This window comes from Cupressus sempervirens, chromosome 9 (assembly GCF_028749045.1).
Source record: "Cupressus sempervirens isolate cs-2001-9-10 chromosome 9, ASM2874904v1, whole genome shotgun sequence".
Lineage (NCBI taxonomy): Eukaryota > Viridiplantae > Streptophyta > Pinopsida > Cupressales > Cupressaceae > Cupressus > Cupressus sempervirens.
The window spans coordinates 632802706-632813732 of record NC_143126.1 but is presented as its reverse complement, the minus strand read 5'-3'; positions in this window follow the sequence as shown (position 1 = coordinate 632813732).

Below are 11027 nucleotides of genomic sequence, written 5' to 3'. Positions count from 1 at the left end.
AGTTCAATTATGCATCAATTCTAAGGATTTAGCTCTAAAAATACCATGTATGCATGAAGTAAGATGCAAAGTATTGGTTAGAACTTAGATGAAAGCTATAATTTTTCATGTTGCTACTGAGCATGAAAAGTTTCACTGTGGTTGCCAATGGAAAGCTAGTTGTTTCCAAGTTATCAAATGTGATAGTGTTGGCCAAGATCGTTGTGTTTGTTGAGTGTAGTAGGAATTACATGGAAGCTGAGTGAGTCAAAATTGGTATTGGATCAAAGCTTACACTTGTTTAAGCATTGAGCATTAATTGTAAAGTTTTAAGGGCTATATGGTCAATTTTTTACTCATTTACTATTATTTGAGATTGATGAGAGCATGAAGAGCTGAAGGTGAATTAGACAAAAGGATTCAATCTATTTCAAACTAAATTCAACTCTACTTGACACCAGTCATCAAGTTTTTCAACATATTTATCAAGTGCCAAGCTACGTTGTTTGAATTTATGCAAACCCTAGTTAGTTTTTATGGCATCTAGCTCTTCTACTACTATGGTTAAGGAAGTAAATAAAGTTTTGAATGTTTAATTGATAAGTAATGAGATCAAACAACCACATTTCTGGGCAATTCTCGATATTGCATATAAAGGAGACCTATCTAGTGCGTTATCTATGATACAACCATAAGTTTTAATTATACAAGGTGTAAGGTGTTGCTACACTTGTAAGGTTGGAATTACTGGAGACATGGAAATAAGAGAGTTATATGGAAAATTTTGTGAGAACAGAGTATTGAAAGAATAATTCAAGGTTGTAGAGAGAAAAGTGCCCTAGATTTTCCAAACATGTTCAAGACATAATGGATAAAGATTGTTCTTAGTAGAATTCATGAAAATTTTGTATGGTTGGAGGATGGCCCGTAAAAATTGCAAAGAGGATTATTCACAAAGTGATAGAGTATCCAACCCTAGATAGACCTAAGACAATGAGTGATGCAAAAGAGGCAATTAAGAAGAATACAGGGGCATTATGGAACAAGAAAGGGATGACCATAGACACAATTACTAATCCCTTAATTGCATTTGTAGTGAGAATTATTGCACATAAGATCTAAGTTCAATCTAGTAGGTTAAATAATGTACCATGTATGTATGTGGATTTGGGTTACAAGATAGTGAAGAAAGACCATTCTTATGACCTTGCCAAGTTTCAATTCCAACAACTATATGAGAATATTGGAACCATAAGGAAAAAAAAAATGCACAATTTAGATTTGGTTCAATACTTTTTTTTATATCTTTCTATGTGTAGAAGAATTTTCCCACATTTGGGAAAATAGCTGGGAAGACTAACAGGTTAATTAAGTGTAGATTTGTGAATCTATAGAGCAACTAGGAGATAATTTTGAGTTTGTGATGACTAGCTACTTTGAAGACTTTAAGAAGTTAATGAAACAATGATAGGGGATTTTAGTATCACTAGTAGAGAAGCATTTTAATGATGTTTCTTTTCTAGTTGATGTTGATTTCACATATGTACAAGTTGTTTTTCCAAGGGTGAGATGGCTCAGACCATTTCCTTATGAGATTAATGTTGATGAGGCATCTACAACCATCACTGCTTTACTGGCAAGGGAAGTAGATAAGGAGGCTACTACTTTTGGAAACTATGATGTAGAAAAGTCAAAGATAACAATGGATTTGAAGACAACTTCTATAATGAGGAAGAAGAATAAGCTTGTGAACAAAATTAAGGAATAATTTGGTGAAGGGGCAGAAGGAGATGAAGAGGAAGAAGATGATGAAGATGATGAAGATGCATCTACCCAAGCACCACTTGCTCTTACACAGGGTCAAGGTGAGGACCAAGGAGAAGAAGAAGAAGAAATTTATGAAGATGTTGAGGGAGAAGAAGCCAGTGAAACACATGTTGCCACATAGGAGAAGAAGAGGAAAGAAAAGAAGCCAACAACAAGAAAACCTAAAAAGGTTGTGAAACCTTTACAATGAAAGCCTATAGTTCCTATTACCAGGGCTAGCACAAGAGCTACTGCTAAGAAGACTCATGACATTCATAAGCCTAAAGGCAAGAGAGCTAACACATCTACAAAAGAAGATGAACCTGGTCAAAAGAAAAGAAGGAAGTATATTTCCCTAGCTAAATAAGATGAGGAGAGGACTGAATCAAATGATAATAACCAATTAAAAGTGATAAGTCATAGTTCCTCTTCTGATTTGGACAACTTCTGTCAAAATATCAAGAATAATGCTAATTTAAGTGGATTTACACATGTTGAGTTTGATAAACATGGGAAGTTAGATATGGATAAAGTAGAAGAGTCTATTTATGCAATACCAACAACTTTCAAGATGACTCCAATTGAGATTGTCAAATATTTACCCAACAACCTATATGATAGAGTTGAGAAAAGATGGAAATATAGTCCCACAATAAAGAGAAACATTAGAGAGACTACAATTGCAAGAGTGATGCTAGATTTGGACAAATTTGAGATGACAAAAGCTATTAACAAGTATAAGGGAAGATTTTCTCCAAAGTACCAAGCCTTTAATATCTTATAGAACAAGATTGAACTTGTTGTTCAACAAAGCACACAAATATGGAAGGTAATCTATGGGCTGACAACACAAAAGGCCATTAAGAAAGCACCTAAGGAAGTAGGTGAAGAAAAAGAAAAGGAAACTATAGTTGAAGTAACAAATAAAGAATCTATAATTGAAATACATGGGGAAGGCACTACAAGTAGTTGAGGAAGAGAAACAACAAGACTAGGGTGTACCAGAAGTACACATGTTGACTGCGAATCCACAAGAAGATATAGTTAACATTAAGGATGTCTTTGATAGAAATGTTCAGAACATCAATCCCCTAATAGAGGATGATATGTAGAAGATATTGACTAGTTCCACCACCAAGGCACAATTATGTAGTCATCATGTGCTAGTGAGTGTCGATGAGATTGAGAAGGTAGGATTGGCATATGTAAGGGAGAAAACACAAGTATTATCCATTGCCTCCTCTCAATCTACAGAGGTGAAATCTAAAATTTCTATTGTAGTATATCAAAGCAATGACACAATGTCCTCACATGTCAACAAAAAGGTACAAAAAAATTCAATACTCACAATTACAATAATTCAGAAAGAAGGGATACCAATCCAAATAAGTTAGGAAGCCAATCCTACAACTACACCATAAACACAAGGTGGAGTCAATGGTGTACTAGATGAGAGATATACATTGAGCAGCCTAAAGGTTTTGTTGATCCAAAAAAGGACATGGTCTACAAATTACATAAAGAATTGTATGGTCTGAAACAAGCCCCTAGAGCATGGTAAGAAAGTTTACATAACTATCTTATTTAGATTGGATTTCGAAGAACTAATGATAACAATAGCTTCTATATCAAGGAAGGACTAGATAATAAGATTATTTTGGCAGAAATAGTTGTGGATGATACTTTGTTTACAGGAAATGATGATCAATGTAAAGAATTCTTAGAGAAAATGAACAAGGAATTTGAAATGTCAATGTTTGGTGAGATCAAATTCTTTGTTGGTCTTCAAATTTAGCAGAATAAGAATGGTATCTACATCACTCTTGATCAAAACACATAAAGGAGATACTGAAAAAGTTTGGCATGGAAGACTGCAACCTAGTTAAGACTCCTATGTGTACTGGATTGAAACTTACCAAGGATGATGAATCAAAGGAAGTGGATCAAATATTGTATAGATCTATGATTGGAAAGTTGTAGTATGTAGTGCATACGAGACTTGATATTGCCCTTGTAGTTGGTATTGTAGCAAGATTTTCAGCAAAACAAAAAGAAAATCACATGATGGAAATCAAAAGAATCATGAGATATTTGAAAGGAATTGAAGATTATGGATTATGGTATAAATTTGGAGGAAATCTAAATTTAAAAGTGTTTACTAATGTAGATTGGCTAGGAAATGTTGATGACAGAAAGAGTACAAGTCAAGGAGCTTTCTTTCTTGGAAAGAGGTTGGTTTCTTGAATAAGTAAAAAGAAAAAATGTACATCCCAATCCACAGCAGAGGCAGAATATGTTGCAGCAGGAGTAAATTGTTCAAATATTATTTGGTTTAAATAGTTATTGGAAGGTATGAAGGAAGAAATCAAAGAACCTTTTGTTATGTTTTGTGACAATACAAGTGCAATTAACATATCCAAAAATCCAGTGATGAATTCCAAAACTAAGCATATTGCTATAAAGTATCACTTTGTCAGAGAATTGGTATAGGATGAGGAGATTAGATTGGAATATGTCTATACAAAGGAACAAACTGCTAACATATTCACAAAGCCTTTACGTAAGGATGCATTCTTATATCTAAGAGGTAAGTTAGGGGTCATTCCCCTATCTGAAGCTCACTAAAATATAGTTTTAGAGATGCATCAATAGAAATAGAATTGAAAATCTATTAGCTGATACAACAAAGTAATGAAGACATTGCAAATGAATTAGTACTTAAGGTACATTGAAATTCATTTGAGTTATGTTCTCTTTGGCATGTGTTGTCAAAGAGGCAAAATTTATTGTCATACTTTTCTAAAATTTGCAAGAGAGAGAGTTTATGCAAGAGAGAGAGATTACTATGAAAAAGGGAGAGTTTTTTGGTAGATAACTAAAGTTTGAGGTGTAAAATTCTAGAGGGAGAAAATCTTCTACTAGAGAAAGTCTTGTTCTCAAATTTTATTATGCTATGACATGTTTTTTTTCCATCAATGCCAAAGAGGGAGATTGTTGGATACAATTATCTAATTGTGTGTTGTCTTCGATGTTACACAAATGTCATACAAGTCATCTATTAGTACTTATCGAGCTCAATTGGTTTACAAGAAGATTCACAGTGTCTACCAAGCGTTCTTAGACTTTACCTTGTGTAGAGAGTTATTATCAAACTTTCAAGGTTAGCAAAGGAAATTCAGTGTCTACCGAGCTAACTTGATCATCAAAGAAAAATGTGGCAAAAAATAGTTCTTACTGAGCTCTCATGGTCAGTGAAGGAAATTCAGTTCTTACAGAGTTCACTTGGTAGCTAAAGGATTTCACAAAATTTGTAGTGTTAACCAAGTTGAGAAAGTTAACTGAAGAAATTATTTCTTGAGCAATGGATGAGGAGGTATACATTGAGTAGCCTGAAGGTTTTGTTGATTCAAACAAGGACATGGTCTAAAAATTACATAAACCATTGTATGGTCTTAAACAAGCCCTTAGAGCATGGTATGAAAGGTTACATAACTCTCTTAGTTAGATTGGATTTCAATGAACTAATGATAACAGTAGCTTGTATATAAAGGAAGGACTAGATAATAAGATTGTTTTGCCAAAAATATTTGTGGATGATACTTTGTTTACAGGAAATGATGATCAATGTAAAGAATTCTCAGAGAAAAGGAACAAGGATTTTGAAATGTCAACATTTGGAGAGATCAAATTCTTTTTTGGTCTTTAAATTTAGTAGAATAAGAATGGTATCTACATCACTAGATCAAAATACATCAAGGAGATACTGAAAAAGTTTGGCATGGAAGACTGCAAACTAGTTGGGACTCCTATGTGTACTAGATTGGAACTTAAGAAGGATGATGAATCAAAGGAAGTGGATCAGACATTGTATAGATCTACGATTGGAAAGTTGCAATATGTAGTGCATACAAGACCTAATATTGCCCTTGCAATTGGTATTGTAGCAAGATTTTTAGAAAACCCAAAAGAAAATCACATCATGGCAATCAAAAGAATCATGAGATATTTGAAAGGAACTGAAGATTATGGATTATGGTATAAACTTGGAGGAAATCTAGATTTAAAAGTGTTTACTGATGCAGATTGGGCAGGAAGCATTGATGATAGAAAGAGTACAAGTGGATGACCTTTCTTTCTTGGAAAGAAGTTGATTTCTTCGACAAGTAGAAAGAAAAATTGTACATCCCAGTCCATAGTAGAGGCAGAATATGTTGTAGTAGTAGTAAACTATTCAAACATTGTTTGGTTTAAACAATCTCTGGAAAGTATGAAGGAAGAAATCAAAGAACCTGTTGTTATGTTTTGTGACAATACAAGTGCAACTAACATATCAAAAAATCAAATGATACATTCCAAAACCAAACATATTGATATAAAGTATCACTTTGTCAGAGAATTGGTACAAGATAAGGAGATTAGATTGGAATATGTCAATACAAAGGAACAAATTGTTGACATATTCACAAAGCCTTTACCTAAGGATGCATTCTTATATCTAAGAGGTAAGTTAGGGGTCATTCCCCTATTTGAAGCTCACTAAAATATAGTTTTAGTCATGCATCAATAGAAACAGAATTGAAAATCTATCAATTGATGCAACAAAATAATGAAGACATTGCATATGAATTAGTAATTAAGGTACATTGAAATTTATTTGAGTTGTGTTGTCTTTGGCATGTGCTGTCAAAGAGGGAGAGTTTACTGTCATACCTTTCTAAAATTTGTAAGAAAGAGAGTTTATGCAAGAGAGAGAGATTGCTATAAAAAAAGGGAGAGTTTTACTGCAGATAACTAAATTTTGAGGTGTAAAATTCTAGAGGGAGAAAATCTTCTACTAGAGAAAGCCTTGTTCTCAAATTTCATTATGCCATGACATGTTGTGTTGCCATCAATGCCAAAGAGGGAGACTTTTGGATATAATTATCCAATTGTTTGTTGTCTTTGATGTTACAGAAATGTCATACAATTCATCTATTAGTACTTATCAAGCTTAGTTAGTTTACAAAAGATGCATAGTGTCTACCCAGTGTTCTTAGACTTTACATTGTGCAGATAGTTGTTACCAAGCTTTCAAGGTTAGCAAAGGAAATTCAATGTCTACCAAGCTTACTCGATCATTAAAGGAAAATGTGGCAGAAAATAGTTCTTACTAAACTCTCATGGTCAGTGAAGAAAATTTAGTTCTTAGCAAGTTCACTTGGAATCTAAAGGATTTCGTAGAATTTGCAGTGTTGACAAAGTTGAGATGGTTAAATCAAGAATTTTCTTCTGGAGCAGTGGATGAGGAGGTATACATTGAGTAGCCTGAAGGTTTTGTTCATCCAAACAAGAAGGAAATGGTCTACAAATTACATAAAGCATTGTATGGTCTGAAACAAGCCCCTAGAGCATGGTATGAAAGGTTACATAACTATCTTATTCATATTGGATTTCAAGGAACTAATGATAATAGTAGCTTGTATATCAAGGAAGGACCAAATAATAAGATTGTTTTGGCAGAAATATTTATGGATGATACTTTGTTTACAAGAAATGATGATCAATGTAAAGAATTCTCAAAGCAAATAAACAAGAAATTTGAAATGTCAATGTTTGGTGAGATCAAATTCTTTTTTGGTCTTCGAATTCAACAAAATAAGAATGGTGTCTACATCACTCAATCAAAATACATCAAGGAGATAGTGAAAAAGTTTTGCATTGAATATTGGGAACCAGTTGGGACTCCTATGTGTATAGGATTGAAAATTACCAAGGATGATGAATCAAAGGAAGTGGATTAGACATTGTATAGATCTATGATTGGAAAGTTGCAGTATGTAGTGCATACAAGACCTTATATTGCCCTTGCAGTTGGTATTGTAGCAAGATTTTCAGCAAAACCAAAACAAAATCACATAATGGCAATCAAAAGAATATGAGATATTTGAAAGGAACTGAAGATTATGGATTATGGTGTAAACTTAGAGGAAATCTAGATTTAAAAGTGTTCACTAATGTAGATTGGGTAGGAAATATTGTTGACAAAAAGAGTACAAGTGGAGGAGCTTTCTTTTTTGGAAATAGGTTGGTTTCTTGGATAAGTAAAAAGCAAAAGTGTACATCCCAGTCCACAGCAGAGGAAAAATATGTTGTAGCAAGAGTAAAATGTTCAAACATTGTCTGATTTAAATTGTTATTAGAAGCTATGAAGGAAGAAATCAAAGAATCTTTTATTATATTTAGTGACCATACAAGTGCAATTAACATATCCAGAAATCTAGTGATGCATTCCAAAACCAAGCATATTGCTATAAAGTATCACTTTGTTAGAGAATTGGTATAGGATAAGGAGATTAGATTGGAATATGTCCATACAAAGGAACAAATTGCTGACATATTCACAAAGCCTTTACCTAAGGATGCATTCTTGTATATAAGAGGTAAGTTAGGGGTCATTCTCCTATCTGAAGCTCACTAAAATATAGTTTTAGTGATGCATAAAAAAAAATAGAATTGAAGATGAATCCATACTTAAGGTACATTGAAATTCATTTGAGTTGTGTTGTCTTTGGCATGTGTTGTCAAAGAGGGAGAGTTTACTATCATACCTTTCTAAAATTTGCAAGAAAGAGAGTTTATGCAAGAGGGAGAGATTACTATGAAAAATGGAGAGTTTTCCTATAGATAACTAAAGTTTGAGGTGTAAAATTCTAGAGGGAGAAAATATTCTACTAGAGAAAGTCTTGTTTTCAAATTTCATTATGCTATGACATGTTTTGTTTCCATCAATTCCAAAGAGGGAGATTTTTGGATACAATTATCCAATTGTGTGTTGTCTCTGATGTTACACAAATGTCATGCAAGTCATCTGTTAAAACTTACCAAGCTCAGTTGGTTTATAAGAAGATTCACAATGTCTACTAAGCATTCTCAAACTTTACGTTGTGCAAATAGTTATTACCAAGCTTTTAAGGTTAGCAAAGGAAATTCAATGCCTACCGAGCTTACTCGGTCATCAAAGGAAAATGTGGCAGAAAATAGTTCTTACCAAGCTCTCATGGTCAGTGAAGGAAATTTAGTTCTTACCAAGTTCACTTGGTAGCCAAAGGATTTTGTAGAATTTGCAATGTTAACTGAGTTGAGATGATTAACTTAGGAAATTGTTTTTGGAGCAATGTTTACCGAGCAAGGTTAGCCAATGAAGGATTTGATTATTTTGGGAAATTAAATTTATTTGTTTAATGTAATATTTGTAGCCGACTGATGTATGGTTTATTGGTAAATTTAACTTATGAATGAGCCAACTTGATAATCTGAATGGTATGTATGAGAGGTCAAGTTGCAAATTTTAAGTGTGATGAATTTGATGTGATATGAATGTGAAGGTGGACTGATTATTATTAGAGCGAATTTTGAAGAATGATCAGAGATCATTAAGGAGTAGCAAAGCTATATTTGATCAAGGAGGATCTAATGGTGCATAATAGAGATCTGTAATCAGAAAATTCAGTTACATCTTATCCAGGTCATTTCATTGTTACTTTCTAACCATTGTAACAATGAATCCTAAATCTCTTAACTGAGTTGGTTTAACAACCATATTGCAAATCCTTTATCAAGGTGACAGTTTAGTTGAATTGTTCTAAAGACCTCTAACAAGCCACTCCTAGCAGTGTGTTTTTTAACAGGGTCACACCTAACAATGTGTTTTGTAACCTTTGATAGGGTTGGCTCCTAACAAGGCTTACTTTAGAAGAGTGAAAATTGGTAGCTAGTTACTTGGTGGTTTTTCCCATATTGGGTTCACATTAAATCTGGTATCTCTTGTGTTCATATTATTTACTTTTGCATGCATTTTAATAATTGTGAATGATTAAAGATCAATAACAAGTTAATCTATTGAGTTAGAACATTTTTGTGAGTGCTTACTGAGTGATAGCAGTAACTAGTTATTTAAGACATCTAAGGGATCTAGATTTGTTTTTTTAGTAATTGATTCACCCCCTCTTAGTTACTCCATCTATAATTCCAACAATATAGACACTGGTTACCTTACTAGACATTGCTACTCCTACTCCTAGTCAAACACTTCACAAGCTAAGTACTGAAGCTACACAATTGCAAGCATAAAGGCCAAGTCTTGGAACATCTAATGTTGATGAGGTAACATCCTATGGTGACATCAACTTAGATGAGGTGATTGAGTTACCAAAGTATGATCATACAAAAATTGCAATGGAGCAAATGAGCATATTGTAGGATGCTCTAGCAAGGAAGAAACACCAAGAACTGCTCAGAAGCGAGCATAGGCATAATCAAGCACTTCATAATATGAAGGACATATTTCTTGATGCATTCATCCTCCTTAAATGTAATGAAGCCAAGCCAATCATTGAGAAGTTGGAAAATATTGTAGAGAATATCAATAATGAAGACCTAGATTCCAATGTCACATTATTTGAATTGTTTGAGAAGAAATTTCAAACCAAGGTGGATGAACAAATATCTAGTACCATTGCACTATACTAGGTTGAGTCAACAACCAATATTGAGGGTGTAAAGAAGATGTTGGAGAACATTTTCTCTCTTTACACCAAGTTATGTGATGTTCCCCTATTCACACAAGAAGTGCAGAGACATATTGACCATATGGAGGGAGATTTGAAGAAAACAAGTAACATTCTACAACAATCTCTTGGTCAAAGTTAGTCTCATTTTAGGAATTTATTATTAGTATAAGGTTAGTTAACAACTTTACATGCTCAAGATGCAAATATTAGGGCTACACTGATCAAAATCCAATCCATGTTAACCCCTCACATGGAGGTGTTACACAAGGAACTAGCCTATCTAGAGACATTATTGAAGAAAGATCCCCATATTTCTACACATGAAAGCTTAGTCACCCTTGTTGTTGAGTTAGACATATAGATAAAATCTCTAGAGGTAGCATGTGATAGCTAGGATGCATCACTGAAAATAAAGATGAAGGTCCATAATCTTTCTTGGACAAAAACACAATTTATGTACAACTCATGACATAAGTGTCAAAATGGGGAGAGTGAATGAAGGGGGAGAGAATGAAGAAAGGGGAAGAAAGCATGAAAGGAGAGATAAATTTTGGGGCAGACCAAATAGAAATAGAGTGATCTACTCAGTAGGACTATTTAGTTTCAAAATTAGAATAGAAAAATCAACTTAGGGGGAGTTATAGAATTTTTGAGGTATGGCTATTAAGTCATAAGTGTTTTACAAAATTTTGA